Consider the following 21,445-nt stretch of genomic DNA (forward strand, 5'->3'; position numbering starts at 1 on the left):
GAATAGGGTGTCATTTGACCAGCCTATATAGGGAACAGTGTCATGGTTGACCTCATAGATGTGCATTATTTGTGGACCGATGTCCTCTCCTACGACAAGGTTCTCTTTGGGCTTCCAGTTCGCGATGGGCAGGAAGAACTGGTCAGGAAGCGCCACCCTACAGCAAATGGAAGGGGGGGGGGGAGATTGGGGTTCAACGTCTGGGCTATCCATATAAAGTACATTCTGCATTTCTTCACATTATGTTACTGTGAATCAGTAAAGTCATTACTATATGAGAGATGGTAGGGGACATCAGTACTGTCTTTGCTACTAAACCACTTATCATGGGTTACACACCTCCCACCTGCCCATTAAGGTAGGAGGAGGTGTATGTTGGTGACCTCCCACCTGCCCATTAAGGTAGGAGGAGGTGTATGTTGGTGACCTCCCACCTGCCCATTAAGGTAGGAGGAGAGGTATGCTGGTGACCTCCCACCTGCCCATTAATGTAGGAGGAGAGGTATGTTGGTGACCTCCCACCTGCCCATTAATGTAGGAGGAGAGGTATGTTGGTGACCTCCCACCTGCCCATTAAAGTAGGAGGAGAGGTATGTTGGTGACCTCCCACCTGCCCATTAAGGTAGGAGGAGAGGTATGTTGGTGACCTCCCACCTGCCCATTAAGGTAGGAGGAGAGGTATGTTGGTGACCTCCCACCTGCCCATTAAGGTAGGAGGAGAGGTATGTTGGTGACCTCCCACCTGCCCATTAAGGTAGGAGGAGGTGTATGTTGGTGACCTCCCACCTGCCCATTAAGGTAGGATAAGGTGTATGTTGGTGACCTCCCACCTGCCCATTAAGGTAGGATAAGGTGTATGTTGGTGACCTCCCACCTGCCCATTAAGGTAGGAGGAGAGGTATGTTGGTGACCTCCCACCTGCCCATTAAGGTAGGAGGAGGTGTATGTTGGTGACCTCCCACCTGCCCATTAAGGTAGGAGGAGAGGTATGTTGGTGACCTCCCACCTGCCCATTAAGGTAGGAGGAGGTGTATGTTGGTGACCTCCCACCTGCCCATTAAGGTAGGAGGAGAGGTATGTTGGTGACCTCCCACCTGCCCATTAAGGTAGGATAAGGTGTATGTTGGTGACCTCCCACCTGCCCATTAAGGTAGGATAAAATGCAGGATACTAAAGTGAAAATACATTCTTTGCACACTTCAATTAGATGATATTTCTGTACTTAAACGGCTAAGATTTTGTTCAGTAATGGCCTTCATTGGAGAAGACAACATACCCTCTGATATCCACATTGGCCAGAACAGCCAGCGTTGTGATACTGGAGACCAGACTGCTGGTGCTGTTGAACTGGTTGGAACTGAAAGACAGTATTATATTATTAACTGATTAAAAAGAAAGACCAGATCGTGAAAACATCAGATAAGCAGTGTACACAGTACAGGTTGATGCTAAAACACAAAATGTCCACAGGGTGGAACCATTGCATTGTATTGTAATTTTTGTCCATGATTTAGAACTTGCTGCTATAGCCTCATAAGAAATATACAAAAACTCCAGACAATTCCACCACAAGACACATGGGCTCTCAACTATATTCTAAACAATTTAACAGTGACTTTGATCAACAGAATATGTTTGTTTTTTTTGTAGAGAGGACCAGCGTGACCTTGGGGTAGCGGGAGAGTAAACAAAAGGTTTTCCTTCATAACAACAGTGACAGACGCAAGATACAGCGACTCTGTCATTGACAAGCTCCTTTCAATCCAACCAGGGAGAAGAGAAATAACAATTTTTTTTTTTTTTTTTTACATTTGCCCTTGTCAAAGTGGTCCAATACAGGAAGTAGGGTGCAGTTTGGGACAATCCTTTAGTCTCACTGTCTGTTACCACAGAGTCAGAATGTGTGTGGAGAATGTACAGGGAGTCTCTTCTCTAAAAATGATTTTTAGTTCAATTAGGTCCTAACTTTATGACCATTCGACGACGTACGAGACTCTGTTTCATTCCAGTATTTATACAGGTTAGGTAGGTTCATTTAAGATTTAAAAGTCTTGCGAGAGAGACTTGTATACATACCCAGTTGTTTGGAAGTAAAAGATCAGGAAAAGTAATTTTATTTCTAAAAGCCACACCTGTTGGAAAGACTTGTGTTCTGACCCCGTTTTGTTACCTCTGTATCTGCAGGTCAAACTTCACAAACGTGTCCTGCTCTGAGAGCTGATGAACACTGAAGCGGAGTCCGGCCAGCACCTGAAGACGACATCGAAACCACAGCATCGGGATCATCACCATTCTGATTTTAAGTCTCGTACTACGCTTATACAGGCAGCACAATTCTGAAATGTTTTACTTTTGACCAATCAGATCAGATTTTTTTTTTTTCCGGGCCAATAAATGAATCAGATTTGGGCAGCCTGTGTAAACGCACCCTCGGATCAGAATCAGAATCATCTGCATTCACCAAGTGCATTCACAGGTACCAGGAATTTGACCTGGTGAAATGGCGCTGACTAGGTGTCTAGTCAACACCAACATAGAAATAGAATCCCTAGAACAGACCCCCCCCCCCCCCTCATTCAGGTCAACGGGACGGATACCAATCTGCATGCTCCATCCACTCACCTTAATTCCTCCTTTCATGGGATTCCCCAGGTCACACACCACCACCCTGGTCTGGTTCTCTGTCTTGTATGCACAGGACAACCTTGACAGAGTCTGCAAGGGAGAAACCGACAAAATGCATGATGCTATGTTAATGTTGATAGCTCGTCACTTTAACTACACCTACATGTACATATGACCTCAATCACCTCGACTAACCTGTGGCCCAGGTTATATAGCCTCTCTACTGTTATTTTAATGCTGCTGATGTTTAATTCATTTCCTTTTTTTCCTTTTTATTTTTACTTCACCCTTATTTTTCTAGGTTAAAGGCACTGTGAGGTCTACGACACCTGTTGTATCCAGGTCTACTACACCTGTTGTATTCAGGTCTACTACACCTGTTGTATTCAGGTCTACTACACCTGTTGTATTCAGGTCTACTACACCTGTTGTATTCAGCATTTCACTGTGAGGTCTACTACACCTGTTGTATTCAGCATTTCACTGTGAGGTCTACTACACCTGTTGTATTCAGCATTTCACTGTGAGGTCTACTACACCTGTTGTATTCAGCATTTCACTGTGAGGTCTACTACACCTGTTGTATTCAGCATTTCACTGTGAGGTCTACTACACCTGTTGTATTCAGCATTTCACTGTAAGGACTACTACACCTGTTGTATTCAGCATTTCACTGTGAGGTCTACTACACCTGTTGTATTCAGCATTTCACTGTAAGGTCTACTACACCTGTTGTATTCAGCATTTCACTGTAAGGTCTACTACACCTGTTGTATTCAGCATTTCACTGTGAGGTCTACTACACCTGTTGTATTCAGCATTTCACTGTGAGGTCTACTACACCTGTTGTATCCAGGTCTACTACACCTGTTGTATTCAGCATTTCACTGTAAGGTCTACTACACCTGTTGTATTCAGCATTTCACTGTAAGGTCCAGTACACCTGTTGTATTCAGCATTTCACTGTAAGGTCTACTACACCTGTTGTATTCAGCATTTCACTGTGAGGTCTACTACACCTGTTGTATTCAGCATTTCACTGTAAGGTCTACTACACCTGTTGTATTCAGCATTTCACTGTGAGGTCTACTACACCTGTTGTATTCAGCATTTCACTGTAAGGTCCAGTACACCTGTTGTATTCAGCATTTCTACTGTGAGGTCTACTACACCTGTTGTATTCAGCATTTCACTGTGAGGTCTACTACACCTGTTGTATTCAGCATTTCACTGTAAGGTCTACTACACCTGTTGTATTCAGCATTTCACTGTGAGGTCTACTACACCTGTTGTATTCAGCATTTCACTGTGAGGTCTACTACACCTGTTGTATTCAGCATTTCACTGTAAGGTCCAGTACACCTGTTGTATTCAGCATTTCACTGTAAGGTCTACTACACCTGTTGTATTCAGCATTTCACTGTGAGGTCTACTACACCTGTTGTATTCAGCGTTTCACTGTAAGGTCTACTACACCCGTTGTATTCAGCATTTCACTGTAAGGTCTACTACACCTGTTGTATTCAGCATTTCACTGTCAGGTCTACTACACCTGTAGTATTCAGCATTTCACTGTCAGGTCTACTACACCTGTTGTATTCAGCATTTCACTGTAAGGTCTACTACACCTGTTGTATTCAGCATTTCACTGTAAGGTCTACTACACCTGTTGTATTCAGCATTTCACTATGAGGTCTACTACACCTGTTGTATTCAGCATTTCACTGTGAGGTCTACTACACCTGTTGTATTCAGCATTTCACTGTAAGGTCCAGTACACCTGTTGTATTCAGCATTTCACTGTAAGGTCTACTACACCTGTTGTATTCAGCGTTTCACTGTAAGGTCTACTACACCTGTTGTATTCAGCATTTCACTGTAAGGTCTACTACACCTGTTGTATTCAGCATTTCACTGTAAGGTCCAGTACACCTGTTGTATTCAGCATTTCACTGTAAGGTCTACTACACCTGTTGTATTCAGCATTTCACTGTGAGGTCTACTACACCTGTTGTATTCAGCATTTCACTGTAAGGTCTACTACACCTGTTGTATTCAGCATTTCACTGTGAGGTCTACTACCCTGTTGTATTCAGCATTTCACTGTAAGGTCCAGTACACCTGTTGTATTCAGCATTTCTACTGTGAGGTCTACTACACCTGTTGTATTCAGCATTTCACTGTGAGGTCTACTACACCTGTTGTATTCAGCATTTCACTGTAAGGTCTACTACACCTGTTGTATTCAGCATTTCACTGTGAGGTCTACTACACCTGTTGTATTCAGCATTTCACTGTGAGGTCTACTACACCTGTTGTATTCAGCATTTCACTGTAAGGTCCAGTACACCTGTTGTATTCAGCATTTCACTGTAAGGTCTACTACACCTGTTGTATTCAGCATTTCACTGTGAGGTCTACTACACCTGTTGTATTCAGCGTTTCACTGTAAGGTCTACTACACCCGTTGTATTCAGCATTTCACTGTAAGGTCTACTACACCTGTTGTATTCAGCATTTCACTGTCAGGTCTACTACACCTGTAGTATTCAGCATTTCACTGTCAGGTCTACTACACCTGTTGTATTCAGCATTTCACTGTAAGGTCTACTACACCTGTTGTATTCAGCATTTCACTGTAAGGTCTACTACACCTGTTGTATTCAGCATTTCACTGTAAGGTCTACTACACCTGTTGTATTCAGCATTTCACTGTAAGGTCTACTACACCTGTTGTATTCAGCATTTCACGCTCAACAGTTTCCTGTGTGTATCAAGAATGGTTCACCACCCAACGGACATCCAGCCATCTTGACACAACTGTGGGAAGCATTGAAATCAACATGGGCCAGTATCCCTGTGGAACACTTTGAACACATTGTAGAGTCAACATGGGCCAGCATCCCTGTGGAACGCTTTCAACACCTTGTAGAGTCAACATGGGCCAGTATCCCTGTGGAACACTTTGAACACATTGTAGAGTCCACATGGGCCAGCATCCCTGTGGAACGCTTTCAACACCTTGTAGAGTCAACATGGATCAGCATCCCTGTGGAACGCTTTCAACACCTTGTAGAGTCAACATGGGCCAGCATCCCTGTGGATCGCTTTCAACACCTTGTAGAGTCAACATGGGCCAGCATCCCTGTGGGCACGCTTTCAACACCTTGTAGAGTCAACATGGTCCAGCATCCCTGTGGAACGCTTTGGCCACCTTGTAGAGTCAACATGGTCCAGCATCCCTGTGGAACGCTTTGGACACCTTGTAGAGTCAACATGGTCCAGCATCCCTGTGGATCGCTTTCAACAACTTGTAGAGTCAACATGGGCCAGCATCCCTGTGGAACGCTTTCAACACCTTGTAGAGTCAACATGGTCCAGCATCCCTGTGCTTTGGCCACCTTGTAGAGTCAACATGGTCCAGCATCCCTGTGGAGTCACCTTGTAGAGTCAACATGGTCCAGCATCCCTGTGGAACGCTTTGGACACCTTGTAGAGTCCACATGGGCCAGTATCCCTGTGGAACGCTTTGGACACCTTGTAGAGTCCATGACCCGACGAATTGAGGGTGTTCTGAGGGGAAAAGGGGGTCCAACTCAATATTAGAAGTGTTGTTTATGTTTTTAATCACTCAGCGTAAGTCCAGTACCTCTATCAGTCAGTGTGGTTGAGCTTTCAACAGCTACTGTAGAGGTACACAGATGAACCACACAAGTCTAATAGTTAGCCTGGGAGATGATGTCTCATGAAAAAGGGGTTGTTATTCAATATTATTATTGTTATTAGGAAGGTGTGAAGCTGATGTAAGCTGGTTAAGTTGGTTAAGTTTCCAACTGACACTGCAGAAAAATCTATCCCATGTTTATATATTCCTATAGACACAGTATGTGTACGGTGCCTGTTAGATATTGGAAGTAACCTGGGATGTCCTTTGTACGTTATCGCTGTAAGAGAACGAGTTAGCTAGCATGCTCTAATATTATGTTATCGCTGTAAGAGAACGCGTTAGCTAGCATGCTCTAATATTATGTTATCGCTGTAAGAGAACGAGTTAGCTAGCATGCTCTAATATTATGTTATCGCTGTAAGAGAACGAGTTAGCTAGCATGCTCTAATATTATGTTATCGCTGTAAGAGAACGAGTTAGCTAGCATGCTCTAATATTATGTTATCGCTGTAAGAGAGCGAGTTAGCTAGCATGCTCTAATATTATGTTATCGCTGTAAGAGAACATTAGCTAGCATGCTCTAATATTATGTTATCGCTGTAAGAGAACGAGTTAGCTAGCATGCTCTAATATTATGTTATCGCTGTAAGAGAACGAGTTAGCTAGCATGCTCTAATATTATGTTATCGCTGTAAGAGAACGAGTTAGCTAGCATGCTCTAATAGTATGTTATCGCTGTAAGAGAACGAGTTAGCTAGCATGCTCTAATAGTATGTTATCGCTGTAAGAGAACGAGTTAGCTAGCATGCTCTAATATTATGTTATCGCTGTAAGAGAACGAGTTAGCTAGCATGCTCTAATAGTATGTTATCGCTGTAAGAGAACGCGTTAGCTAGCATGCTCTAATATTATGTTATCGCTGTAAGAGAACGAGTTAGCTAGCATGCTCTAATATTATGTTATCGCTGTAAGAGAACGAGTTAGCTAGCATGCTCTAATAGTATGTTATCGCTGTAAGAGAACGCGTTAGCTAGCATGCTCTAATATTATGTTATCGCTGTAAGAGAACGAGTTAGCTAGCATGCTCTAATATTATGTTATCGCTGTAAGAGAACGAGTTAGCTAGCATGCTCTAATATTATGTTATCGCTGTAAGAGAACGAGTTAGCTAGCATGCTCTAATATTATGTTATCGCTGTAAGAGAACGAGTTAGCTAGCATGCTCTAATATTATGTTATCGCTGTAAGAGAACGCGTTAGCTAGCATGCTCTAATATTATGTTATCGCTGTAAGAGAACGAGTTAGCTAGCATGCTCTAATAGTATGTTATCGCTGTAAGAGAACGCGTTAGCTAGCATGCTCTAATATTATGTTATCGCTGTAAGAGAACGAGTTAGCTAGCATGCTCTAATAGTATGTTATCGCTGTAAGAGACCGCGTTAGCTAGCATTCCCTAATAGTATGTTATCGCTGTAAGAGAACGCGTTAGCTAGCATGCTCTAATATTATGTTATCTCTGTTAGAGAACGCGTTAGCTAGCATGCTCTATTTGTAATGGTCGCATTAGCTCCCCCTTGCCAATTCACAGTTATCTCCCTGCTAGAAGACGTATCACGAATCTACAGGCATCAATATATACTGTCGTCCTGCAAATCTAATCTGCTTCCTTGTGTCTATCATCAGAATAAACATCAATCAACTGAGATCGCTGGCTGGACAGTACTTTGGTTTAAAAAACAAAACGCAAGAGTTACGAAGTACGATCACATCTGTTACATCTGGGGCCTCTATTTTATTTTACCTCACTGTTGCGTACGACCCCAGTGAAGTCAGCCTGGGGAGGAAGGAAGACATGTAGCTCTGCCTCGTACGCCCCCTCTCCTCTGTTCTCCGCTGTCACCTCCAGGGTCAAGGGGTTATCATCTCCTATGTAGATCTGCTTCTGGTCACTGGGGAGGTCAGAGATCAGATTAACAGAATGACCTGCTTCTGGTCAGTGGGGAGGTCAGAGATCAGATTAACAGAATTACCTACCTGCTTCTGGTCAGTGGGGAGGTTAGAGATCAGATTGACAGAATGACCTGCTTCTGGTCAGTGGGGAGGTTAGAGATCAGATTGACAGAATGACCTGCTTCTGGTCAGTGGGGAGGTTAGAGATCAGATTGACAGAATGACCTGCTTCTGGTCAGTGGGGAGGTTAGAGATCAGATTGACAGAATGACCTGCTTCTGGTTAGTGGGGCGGTCAGAGATCAGATTGACAGAATGACCTGCTTCTGGTCAGTGGGGAGGTTAGAGATCAGATTGACAGAATGACCTGCTTCTGGTTAGTGGGGCGGTCAGAGATCAGATTGACAGAATGACCTGCTTCTGGTCACTGGGGAGGTCAGAGATCAGATTAACAGAATGACCTGCTTCTGGTTAGTGGGGAGGTTAGAGATCAGATTGACAGAATGACCTGCTTCTGGTCAGTGGGGAGGTCAGAGATCAGATTAACAGAATTACCTACCTGCTTCTGGTCAGTGGGGAGGTTAGAGATCAGATTGACAGAATGACCTGCTTCTGGTTAGTGGGGAGGTTAGAGATCAGATTGACAGAATGACCTGCTTCTGGTCAGTGGGGAGGTTAGAGATCAGATTGACAGAATGACCTGCTTCTGGTCAGTGGGGAGGTTAGAGATCAGATTGACAGAATGACCTGCTTCTGGTCAGTGGGGAGGTTAGAGATCAGATTGACAGAATGACCTGCTTCTGGTCAGTGGGGAGGTCAGAGATCAGATTGACAGAATGGAGTTAGACTATGGGAATGTTTCCATAATTTTGCTATGCCAAAATTCCTAGGTTTGTCAGAAATCCTGCTTGGATGATTGCCTCCCTGGTTATGGGAATCCTGCAATTAGGATTTCAGAAAACCCTGGGAAGATTTCTGGGATTTTGAAACCTTACTCAGTCAGGACAATCTCCTTCTGGTCACTGGTAGTAGAAATAAAAACTAATGGAAAAGTTAAGACCATCTCACTGATGCCTGATTCACACCAGATGGTCAACCAGAACCTTACTGTGCTGGCTGAGATATTCTATATCACTTTGTCCTTTCCAACATGGTTTCAACAACTAGGGTGGATGTGTAACCAGACCAAAACAGCTCGACTTGGCTAGCTGTTATAGGAATGAATGAATGTGGCATGAGATCCTGGAAGAGGAGGTAACTTAACAAGTGACGGACCACTCACCTCACTACAGACAGCTTGAGGTCTGGCTTGCAGATGTTGTCATCTCCACAGTCCAGTAGGACATGGGCCTGAAAAACAGTGTCACAAGCAGACAGTTTGTTAACCCACCTCTCCCACTCACCATGTGACCCACCTCTCCTACTCACCATGTGACCCACCTCTCCTAATCACCATGTGACCCACCTCTCCTACTCACCATGTGACCCACCTCTCCCACTCACCATGTGACCCACCTCTCCCACTCACCATGTGACCCACCTCTCCTACTCACCATGTGACCCACCTCTCCTACTCACCATGTGACCCACCTCTCCTACTCACCATGTGACCCACCTCTCCTACTCACCATGTGACCCACCTCTCCTACTCACCATGTGACCCACCTCTCCTACTCACCATGTGACCCACCTCTCCTAATCACCATGTGACCCACCTCTCCTACTCACCATGTGACCCACCTCTCCTACTCACCATGTGACCCACCTCTCCCTACTCACCATGTGACCATGTGACCCACCTCTCCTACTCACCATGTGACCATGAGACCCACCTCTCCTACTCACCATGTGACCCACCTCTCCTACTCACCATGTGACCATGTGACCCACCTCTCCTACTCACCATGTGACCCACCTCTCCTACTCACCATGTGACCCACCTCTCCTACTAACCATGTGACCCACCTCTCCTACTCACCATGTGACCCACCTCTCCTACTCACCATGTGACCATGTGACCCACCTCTCCTACTCACCATGTGACCCACCTCTCCCACTCACCATGTGACCCACCTCTCCTACTCACCATGTGACCCACCTCTCCTACTCACCATGTGACCATGTGACCCACCTCTCACCATGTGTTACTCTATACCTGATCACAACAGTTACTGTCCTTCCCAAATGGCTCCCGACTCCCTATATGGCACACTAGTTTTGACCAGAACCCTGTGCACTATGTAGAGAATAGGGTGCCATTTGGGATGTATCCTTAGTTAAAGACATATGTGTACCTGTTTGGAGATGTTGGTGGGGTAGTCTGCTCCAGGATAGGCAGTAGGCCGGTCTTATCCGCTGCCTGCTGGAAGTCCAGGCTGAACTCCATGAACACAGAGATGGGAGTGATTTTGTCCCGGAACTCAGAGTCATCCTGCAGAAAAAGGAGATGGGGTTTAGAAAGAAAACAGTCAACTGGAGTCCTGCAGAGAGAGAGGGGGGGGGGGTTTAGTAAGAAAACAGTCAACTGGAGTCCTGCAGAGAGAGAGAGGGGGGGGGGGAGTTAGTAAGAAAACAGTCAACTGGAGTCCTGCAGAGAGAGAGGGGGGGTTAGAAAACAGTCAACTGGAGTCCTGCAGAGAGAGAGAGGGGGGGGGGGGAGTAAGAAAACAGTCAACTGGAGTCCTGCAGAGAGAGAGAGAGGGGGGGGGTTAGTAAGAAAACAGTCAACTGGAGTCCTGCAGAGAGAGAGGGGGGGGGTTTAGAAAGAAAACAGTCAACTGGAGTCCTGCAGAGAGAGAGAGGGGGGGGGGGGTTTAGAAAGAAAACAGTCAACTGGAGTCCTGCAGAGAGAGAGAGGGGGGGGGGGTTTAGAAAGAAAACAGTCAACTGGAGTCCTGCAGAGAGAGAGGGGGGGGTTTAGAAAGAACAAAGTCAACTGGAGTCCTGCAGAGAGAGAGAGGGGGGGGGGTTTAGAAAGAAAACAGTCAACTGGAGTCCTGCAGAGAGAGAGAGGGGGGGTTTAGAAAGAAAACAGTCAACTGGAGTCCTGCAGAGAGAGAGAGGGGGGGGTTTAGAAAGAAAACAGTCAACTGGAGCCCTGCAGAGAGAGAGGTCAACTGGGGCAGAGAGAGGGGGGGGGGGGTTTAGAAAGAAAACAGTCAACTGGAGTCCTGCAGAGAGAGAGAGAGGGGGGGGGTTTAGAAAGAAAACAGTCAACTGGAGTCCTGCAGAGAGAGAGAGGGGGGTTTAGAAAGAAAAAACAGTCAACTGGAGTCCTGCAGAGAGAGGGGGGGGTTTAGAAAGAAAACAGTCAACTGGAGTCCTGCAGAGAGAGAGAGAGGGGGTTTAGAAAGAAAACAGTCAACTGGAGTCCTGCAGAGAGAGAGGGGGGGGGGTTTAGAAAGAAAACAGTCAACTGGAGTCCTGCAGAGAGAGAGGGGGGGGGGGTTTAGAAAGAAAACAGTCAACTGGAGTCCTGCAGAGAGAGAGGGGGGGGTTTAGTAAGAACAAAGTCAACTGGAGTCCTGCAGAGAGAGGGGGGGGGGTTTAGAAAGAAAACAGTCAACTGGAGTCCTGCAGAGAGAGAGAGGGGGGGGGTTTAGAAGAAAACAGTCAACTGGAGTCCTGCAGAGAGAGAGAGAGGGGGGTTTAGAAAGAAAACAGTCAACTGGAGTCCTGCAGAGAGAGGAGGGGGGGGGTTTAGAAAGAAAACAGTCAACTGGAGTCCTGCAGAGAGAGAGGGGGGGGTTTAGAAAGAAAACAGTCAACTGGAGTCCTGCAGAGAGAGAGAGGGGGGGTTAGAAAGAAAACAGTCAACTGGAGCCCTGCAGAGAGAGAGGGGGGGTTTAGAAAGAAAACAGTCAACTGGAGTCCTGCAGAGAGAGAGAGGGGGGGGTTTAGTAAGAACAAAGTCAACTGGAGTCCTGCAGAGAGGGGGGGTTTAGAAAGAAAACAGTCAACTGGAGTCCTGCAGAGAGAGAGAGAGGGGGGGTTTAGAAAGAAAACAGTCAACTGGAGCCCTGCAGAGAGAGAGAGGGGGGGTTTAGAAAGAAAACAGTCAACTGGAGTCCTGCAGAGAGAGAGGGGGGGTTTAGTAAGAACAAAGTCAACTGGAGCCCTGCAGAGAGAGAGAGAGGGGGGGGGGTTAGTAAGAACAAAGTCAACTGGAGTCCTGCAGAGAGAGAGAGAGGGGGGGGGGGTTTAGTAAGAACAAAGTCAACTGGAGTCCTGCAGAGAGAGAGAGAGAGAGAGAGAGAGGGTTGGGTTTAGGGATGAGTGTTTGAAATATTACATAACTATTCTATTGATTGCACCATCTGTACTATCAACTGGATATACAGTGCCTTGCGAAAGTATTCGGCCCCCTTGAACTTTGCGACCTTTCGCCACATTTCAGGCTTCAAACATAAAGATATAAAACTGTATTTTTTTGTGAAGAATCAACAACAAGTGGGACACAATCATGAAGTGGAACGACATTTATTGGATATTTCAAACTTTTTTAACAAATCAAAAACTGAAAAATTGGGCGTGCAAAATTATTCAGCCCCTTTACTTTTAGTGCAGCAAACTCTCTCCAGAAGTTCAGTGAGGATCTCTGAATGATCCAATGTTGACCTAAATGACTAATGATGATAAATACAATCCACCTGTGTGTAATCAAGTCTCCGTATAAATGCACCTGCACTGTGATAGTCTCAGAGGTCCGTTAAAAGCACAGAGAGCTTCATGAAGAACAAGGAACACACCAGGCAGATCCGAGATACTGTTCTGAAGAAGTTTAAAGCTGGATTTGGATACAAAAAGATTTCCCAAGCTTTAAACATCCCAAGGAGCACTGTGCAAGCGATAATATTGAAATGGAAAGAGTATCAGACCACTGCAAATCTACCAAGACCTGGCCGTCCCTCTAAACTTTCAGCTCATACAAAGAGAAGACTGATCAGAGATGCAGCCAAGAGGCCCATGATCACTCTGGATGAACTGCAGAGATCTACAGCTGAGGTGGGAGACTCTGTCCATAGGACAACAATCAGTCGTATATTGCACAAATCTGGCCTTTATGGAAGAGTGGCAAGAAGAAAGCCATTTCTTAAAGATATCCATAAAAAGTGTTGTTTAACGTTTGCCACAAGCCACCTGGGAGACACACCAAACATGTGGAAGAAGGTGCTCTGGTCAGATGAAACCAAAATTGAACTTTTTGGCAACAATGCAAAACGTTATGTTTGGCGTAAAAGCAACACAGCTCATCACCTGACCACACCATCCCCACTGTCAAACATGGTGGTGGCAGCATCATGGTTTGGGCCTGCTTTTCTTCAGCAGGGACAGGGAAGATGGTTAAAATTGATGGGAAGATGGATGGAGCCAAATACAGGACCATTCTGGAAGAAAACCTGATGGAGTCTGCAAAAGACCTGAGACTGGACGGAGATTTGTCTACCAACAAGACAATGATCCAAAACATAAAGCAAAATCTACAATGGAATGGTTCAAAAATAAACATATCCAGTTGTTAGAATGGCCAAGTCAAAGTCAGACCTGAATCCAATCGAGAATCTGTGGAAAGAACTGAAAACTGCTGTTCACAAATGCTCTCCATCCAACCTCACTGAGCTCGAGCTGTTTTGCAAGGAGGAATGGGAAAAAATGTCAGTCTCTCGATGTGCAAAACTGATAGAGACATACCCCAAGCGACTTACAGCTGTAATCGCAGCAAAAGGTGGCGCTACAAAGTATTAACTTGGGGCTGAATAATTCTGCACGCCCAATTTTTCAGTTTTTGATTAGGGTTCCTATCAGCTAAAAACAAGAAGAGGCTCCAGTGGGCACCACCAACACAACTGAGGAGTGGAAAAACACTGCCTGGTCCGACGAACCTCAGCTCCTGCTGCGTCATGCTGATGGCAGAGTCATGATTTAGCGTAAACAGCGTCCATGGACCCATCCTGTCTGGTGTCAACGGTACCGGCTGGTGGTGGGGGTGGTGTAATGGTGTGAGGAATATTTTCCTGGCGCACCTTAGGTCCCTTGATACCAATTGAGCAACGAATGTATTCGACATCTTGTAGAATCCATGCCCTAAAGAATTCAGTATTTTTTGGAGGCAAAGATGGGTAAAACTGTCCAAATTTTGGTAAGGAATGTAGCTTGCGTATAACATCAGGTAGATATGTTTTTATAGGCATTTATTTCTGTAGGCCTACGGGAGCTTGTGGGTGCACATTGGGCATGCGTGTTTAAAGGGAGCGATAGGAACACGAGTGAGTGAGACATAGAGGGGTGGGGGAAGGAAATTTAAGGATAAGAACTGTGTGATGCTTGCCTTGGTTTATTTTTGGTTGTGCCCCACAAATGCACACGTACAAATGGAACACGAGAGTCAAAGCAAAATTAGCATCGTCTTTAAGAAAGCATTAACAAACCAAATGAACACTGGGCAGCCACAGATTGGGCAACCACAAAGCACATTCCAACAAATAGCTTAGAATATCTCTGGTTACAGTTTGAAAACTCGATTACGCAAGACCATCCCTAGTAGTGCTTAGTAAACAGTTAAGCAAAGCAGTGAAGTTGTAAACGTAGGAGTCATGCCGACCAGAACTGTCCTGTCACCGATGTTTTCTTTCACATTGTCCAGTGTGGTGAAGAGGAACTACGGTGTGGTTAAGAGGGCTACGCCAGGCCAGTACAGCTCACCGTGGCTCAGCTCAGCACTGTGTAAAGGGTATCAGAGTGCTCAACACATTCCATGCACACAGGACAATAAAACAAGTGTATTGCTCAGCATCACTCACTATAAGGAAGACCTACACAGCAGAGGTGTCAATCTCATTCCATGGGGTGCCTAGTGTCTCCTGGTTTTGGTTTTTCCTTTAAATTAAGAACTAGACAACCAGGTGAGGGGAAATTCCTTACTAATCAGTGACCTTAATTCAATCAAGGACAAGGGAGGAGCAAAAACCCGCAGACACTGGGCCCTCCGTGGAATGAGTCTGACACCAGGGGCCTAGAGCAATACTTAAACAACAGTAACTCACTATGAGGAAGGCTTCTTGCTCCTCGCAGGCTGGTCCTTGGCCGTTGCTGACCGTCATGTTTTTCGTGTACTGGGAAGTTTTGCTGTGGAGGAACAGAACTCTCTTTGTCGCCCCCTTGTGTTTGAGTCTATCCAGGACAAGGTGAACCTGGAAGTCTGACAAGGACACAGCCAGTCGGTAAATAGGAGACCTGGTTAGTGACTAAAACAGTCGCGACAGCTAGTTTTACACTCATGGCACTAGTGTGATACAAGCAATGCTTTCAGGGGAAATACTAGTTTCCGAAAGACAAATCAAATCTAATTTTATTTGGCAAATGCTTCGTATCAACAGCTATGGACTAACAGTGAAATGGCTTACTTAAAATAGAAAAATAATAGAAAAGTAATAACACAAGTAATATTAAATATCAAATCAAATGTATTTATATAGCCCTTCGTACATCAGCTGATATCTCAAAGTGCTGTACAGAAACCCAGCCTAAAACCCCAAACAGCAAGCAATGCAGGTGTAGAAGCACAAAGCACAAATACACAATGAGTAACGATAACTTGGCTATATACATGGGGTATTCAGGTCGATGTGCAGGAGTATGAGGTAATTGTGGTAGATATGCACATATAACTAGGAATAAAGTGACTAGGGAACAGGATAGATAATAAACACTAGCAGTCGCGTATGTGATGAGTCAAAAACGTTTGTGCAAAAGGGTCAATGCAGATAATCAGGGTAGCTTTTGGTTAAAGGGATAATTTGGGATGTTGGCAATGATGCCCTTTATCCACTTCCCCAGAGTCTCTAACAGGTTGCACTGCTAGCCTGAAGCTATGATCCAACAGGCCTCAGGGCTAGCCTGAAGCTATGATCTAACAGGAAGCACTGCTAGCCTGAAGCTATGATCTATCAGGCCTCAGGGCTAGCCTGAAGCTATGATCCAACAGGCCTCAGGGCTAGCCTGAAGCTATGATCTAACAGGAAGCACTGCTAGCCTGAAGCTATGATCTAACAGGAAGCACTGCTAGCCTGAAGCTATGATCCAACAGGCCTCCAGGGCTAGCCTGGGCTATGATCAGCAGGAAGCACTGCTAGCCTGAAGCTATGATCTAACAGGCGCACTGCTAGCCTGAAGCTATGATCTAACAGGAAGCACTGCCAGCCTGAAGCTATGATCTAACAGGAAGCACTGCCAGCCTGAAGCTATGATCTAACAGGCTGTACTGCTAGCCTGAAGCTATGATCTAACAGGCTGCACTGCTAGCCTGAAGCTATGATCTAACAGGCTTTACTGCTAGCCTGAAGCTATGATCTAACAGGCTGCAGGGTTAGCCTGAAGCTATGATCTAACAGGCTGCACTGCTAGCCTGAAGCTATGATCTAACAGGCTTTACTGCTAGCCTGAAGCTATGATCTAACAGGCTGTACTGCTAGCCTGAAGCTATGATCTAACAGGCTTTACTGCTAGCCTGAAGCTATGATCCAACAGGAAGCACTGCTAGCCTGAAGCTATGATCCAACAGGCCTCAGAGCTAGCCTGAAGCTATGATCTAACAGGAAGCACTGTTAGCCTGAAGCTATGATCCAACAGGCCTTGGGGCTAGCCTGAAGCTATGATCCAACAGGCCTTGGGGCTAGCCTGAAGCTATGATCTAACAGGAAGCACTGCTAGCCTGAAGCTATGATCTAACAGGAAGCACTGCTAGCCTGAAGCTATGATCTAACAGGAAGCACTGCCAGCCTGAAGCTATGATCTAACAGGCTGTACTGCTAGCCTGAAGCTATGATCTAACAGGCTGTACTGCTAGCCTGAAGCTATGATCTAACAGGCTTTACTGCTAGCCTGAAGCTATGATCCAACAGGAAGCACTGCTAGCCTGAAGCTATGATCCAACAGGCCTCAGAGCTAGCCTGAAGCTATGATCTAACAGGAAGCACTGTTAGCCTGAAGCTATGATCCAACAGGCCTTGGGGCTAGCCTGAAGCTATGATCCAACAGGCCTTGGGGCTAGCCTGAAGCTATGATCTAACAGGAAGCACTGCTAGCCTGAAGCTATGATCTAACAGGAAGCACTGCTAGCCTGAAGCTATGATCCAACAGGCCTCAGGGCTAGCCTGAAGCTATGATCCAACAGGAAGCACTGCTAGCCTGAAGCTATGATCTAACAGGCCGCACTGCTAGCCTGAAGCTATGATCTAACAGGAAGCACTGCCAGCCTGAAGCTATGATCTAACAGGAAGCACTGCCAGCCTGAAGCTATGATCTAACAGGCTGTACTGCTAGCCTGAAGCTATGATCTAACAGGCTGCACTGCTAGCCTGAAGCTATGATCTAACAGGCTTTACTGCTAGCCTGAAGCTATGATCTAACAGGCTGCACTGCTAGCCTGAAGCTATGATCTAACAGGCTTTACTGCTAGCCTGAAGCTATGATCTAACAGGCTGCAGGGTTAGCCTGAAGCTATGATCTAACAGGCTGCACTGCTAGCCTGAAGCTATGATCTAACAGGCTTTACTGCTAGCCTGACTATGATCTAACAGGCTGTACTGCTAGCCTGAAGCTATGATCCTAACAGGCTTTACTGCTAGCCTGAAGCTATGATCCAACAGGAAGCACTGCTAGCCTGAAGCTATGATCCAACAGGCCTCAGAGCTAGCCTGGAAGCTATGATCTAACAGGAAGCACTGTTAGCCTGAAGCTATGATCCAACAGGCCTTGGGGCTAGCCTGAAGCTATGATCCAACAGGCCTTGGGGCTGCCTGCTATGATCTAACAGGAAGCACTGCTAGCCTGGAGGCTATGATCTAACAGGAAGCACTGCTAGCCTGAAGCTATGATCCAACAGGCCTCAGGGCTAGCCTGAAGCTATGATCTAACAGGAAGCACTGCTAGCCTGAAGCTATGATCCAACAGGCCTCAGGGCTAGCCTGAAGCTATGATCCAACAGGAAGCACTGCTAGCCTGAAGCTATGATCCAACAGGCCTCAGAGCTAGCCTGAAGCTATGATCTAACAGGAAGCACTGTTAGCCTGAAGCTATGATCCAACAGGCCTTGGGGCTAGCCTGAAGCTATGATCCAACAGGAAGCACTGCTAGCCTGAAGCTATGATCTAACAGGCCGCACTGCTAGCCTGAAGCTATGATCTAACAGGAAGCACTGCCAGCCTGAAGCTATGATCTAACAGGAAGCACTGCCAGCCTGAAGCTATGATCCACCAACAGGCTGTACTGCTGGCCCTGAAGCTATGATCTAACAGGCTGCACTGCTAGCTGGAAGCTATGATCTAACAGGCTTTACTGCTAGCCTGAAGCTATGATCTAACAGGCTGCAGGATTTGGCCTAATATGATCTAACAGGCACTGCTAGCCTGAAGCTATGATCTAACAGGCTTTACTGCTAGCCTGAAGCTATGATCTAACAGGCTGGGTAACAGACTGGGTAACGGGCTGGGTAACAGCCAGATATGATGTCTCTACAGAGACTCGGGAGGAGAGATGTGGTGCTATAGCTACTGCTAGCCTGAAGCTATGATATAACAGGCTGGGTAACAGCCAGATATGATTCGGGAGGAGAGATGTGGTGCTATAGCTACTGCTAGCCTGAAGCTATGATGCAACAGGCTGGGTAACAGCCAGATATGACTCAGGAGGAGAGATGTGGTGCTATAGCTGCTGCTAGCCTGAGCTATGATATAACAGGCTGGGTAACAGCCAGATATGACTCAGGAGGAGAGATGTGGTGCTATAGCTACTGCTAGCCTGAAGCTATGATATAACAGGCTGGGTAACAGCCAGATATGACTCAGGAGGAGAGATGTGGTGCTATAGCTACTCCATGCATCCTACATACCTGTCTAATCCCCTTACAGTGCACTACTTTGACCAGGTTCCACGGGGCTCTGGTCCAAAGTAGTGCACAATGTAGGAATAAGGGCGTCTTTTGGGGACATAGGTACTATTTCAGAGGAGTAGAGGGACAGACAGCTGTATTTTGTGATCTAACAGGAGTTTCTCTGAGAGAACAGCTCGTCGACAGGGGAGAAGAACACTATATCTCCGAGTAGCATTTGTTGAGTAGCAGAGCCCCGTAGGGCTCCAACGTAGCGTAGAGTACTACTAGTAGTAGGAGATGTCCTTCAGATACTTACTCAGTGAATCTGGTGCACCTCTTCCACTCGCTTTAAGACAGTACTTCACTTTGAAACTGAGGGGAGAACAAGATATGACCAGAAACGAATCAGATTGAACTTTAAAGCAAAGGCCATAGTGTTCTCTAACACCGAACGGTAGCTAGATAAACATGTTGCATGTTTCCGACATCAGCTCTGTCTGTCTGACAGTTAGACAGGACGTTACCAGAGAGGAAGTCTGTCTGACAGTTAGACAGGATGTTACCAGAGAGGAAGTCTGTCTGACAGTTAGACAGGATGTTACCAGAGAGGAAGTCTGTCTGACAGTTAGACAGGAGCGTTACCAGAGAGGAAGTCTGTCTGACAGTTAGACAGGATGTTACCAGAGAGGAAGTCTGTCTGACAGTTGAACAGGATGTTACCAGAGGAAGTCTGTCTGACAGTTAGACAGGATGTTACCAGAGAGGAAGTCTGTCTGACAGTTAGACAGGATGTTACCAGAGAGGAAGTCTGTCTGACAGTTAGACAGGGCGTTGCAGAGAGGAAGTCTGTCTGACAGTTAGACAGGACGTTACCAGAGGAAGTCTGTCTGACAGTTAGACAGGATGTTACCAGAGAGGAAGTCTGTCTGACAGTTAGATAGGATGTTACCAGAGAGGAAGTCTGTCTGACAGTTAGACAGGACGTTACCAGAGAGGAAGTCTATAAAGCAGTTAGACAGGATGTTACCAGAGGAAGTACGCTGACAGTTAGACAGGATGTTACCAGAGAGGAAGTCTGTCTGACAGTTAGACACAGGATGTTACAGAAGGGAAGTCTGTCTGACAGTTAGACAGGATGTTACCAGAGGAAGTCTGTCTGACAGTTAGACAGGATGTTTACGAGAGATCTGTCTGACAGTTAGACAGGATGTTACCAGAGAGGAAGTCTGTCTGACAGTCCAAAAAGCTGTCTTCAAGAAGACACACCCCAAACACTGTTCATAACATTTTGGCTCCTCAATAGAGCCCCTGATATGGACCATATCATCACATACAGACATAAATATCTATTTAAAAAGTGAAAATATAATTATATTATATAATTATATTTACTCACCAGAAACTTTAGTGTCACTGTCAGGCAACTTGCAGCTCCTTTCCTCGGGTTGAGGATCTGAGGGCTGATGTCCAGGGTGGTGTTAACACTGATGACGGGCCGGGCCCTGGGAGGTGGGGGTCAGAAGTCAAGCTTACATGCCATGTACAGAACAGTGAGCACGGAGGGGGTGGGGGTCAGAAGTCAGCTTACATGCCATGTACAGAACAGTGGGCACGGGGGGGGGGGGGGTCAGAAGTCAAGCTTACATGCCATGTACAGAACAGTGAGCACGGAGGGGGTACCTCAAGTCCACATCAGAGAGCTTCAATAGAGACTAAGATCTCATCGTGTTAGGTCAGACCTCACCGGCGACCGGTCAACACTCTGAACCCCGTACAGGGAGCCTTTCCAATAGAAGAGCAATCTGGTGTTTGTTGGAAGTCCTCTAGCAGCACAGGTCTCTGCTCTCACAGCCAGTCAGCCAGCGGGAGGAAACTCACTCATCTATACGTGGGTTAGCGTTGCTATCCAGAGGCCATCGGTCACGACCACAACAACAGAGCTTAGCTATCGGATCAATTCACCAGTTGATCCTTTAGGAGTTGCACAGTATTGCATGTCGAATCAATACCGTATATGTCTGTGTTGTGGAACGCCTGTATAATATGTACATTATTTAGACTTAATGTGGACTTTGTTCACCAAACACATACCCTTTTAAATGAGAAACAGCTATTAAAGGCTTAAATGTGCCACTAATTGCATACAAATCATGTGGGATTCTTTAAATTAAACAGAAACATGGTTTAGGTGGGACGGATCATGAAAAACAGTACATTGAAGGCATGTGGAACATCAAAGGAAACCACAGCACCACTGTACCTGTATAGAATGGCTTTGTCTGCAAATACACCAACTATTAAGTCTGCGGTGGAGAGACAGAGAGAGAGAAGGG

At 45.9% G+C, this 21,445-nt stretch overlaps 1 pseudogene; it reads right to left on the reverse strand.

Moving 5' to 3' along the window:
• The window catches only part of LOC135534231 (integrin alpha-V-like), a 30,335-nt pseudogene extending 9,883 nt beyond the window's left edge, over positions 1-20,452 (reverse strand).
• Between the last annotated feature and the right edge of the window lie 993 nt (positions 20,453-21,445).

The sequence above is a fragment of the Oncorhynchus masou genome, unplaced genomic scaffold (genome assembly GCF_036934945.1).
Source record: "Oncorhynchus masou masou isolate Uvic2021 unplaced genomic scaffold, UVic_Omas_1.1 unplaced_scaffold_3171, whole genome shotgun sequence".
Taxonomy (NCBI): Eukaryota; Metazoa; Chordata; class Actinopteri; order Salmoniformes; family Salmonidae; genus Oncorhynchus; species Oncorhynchus masou.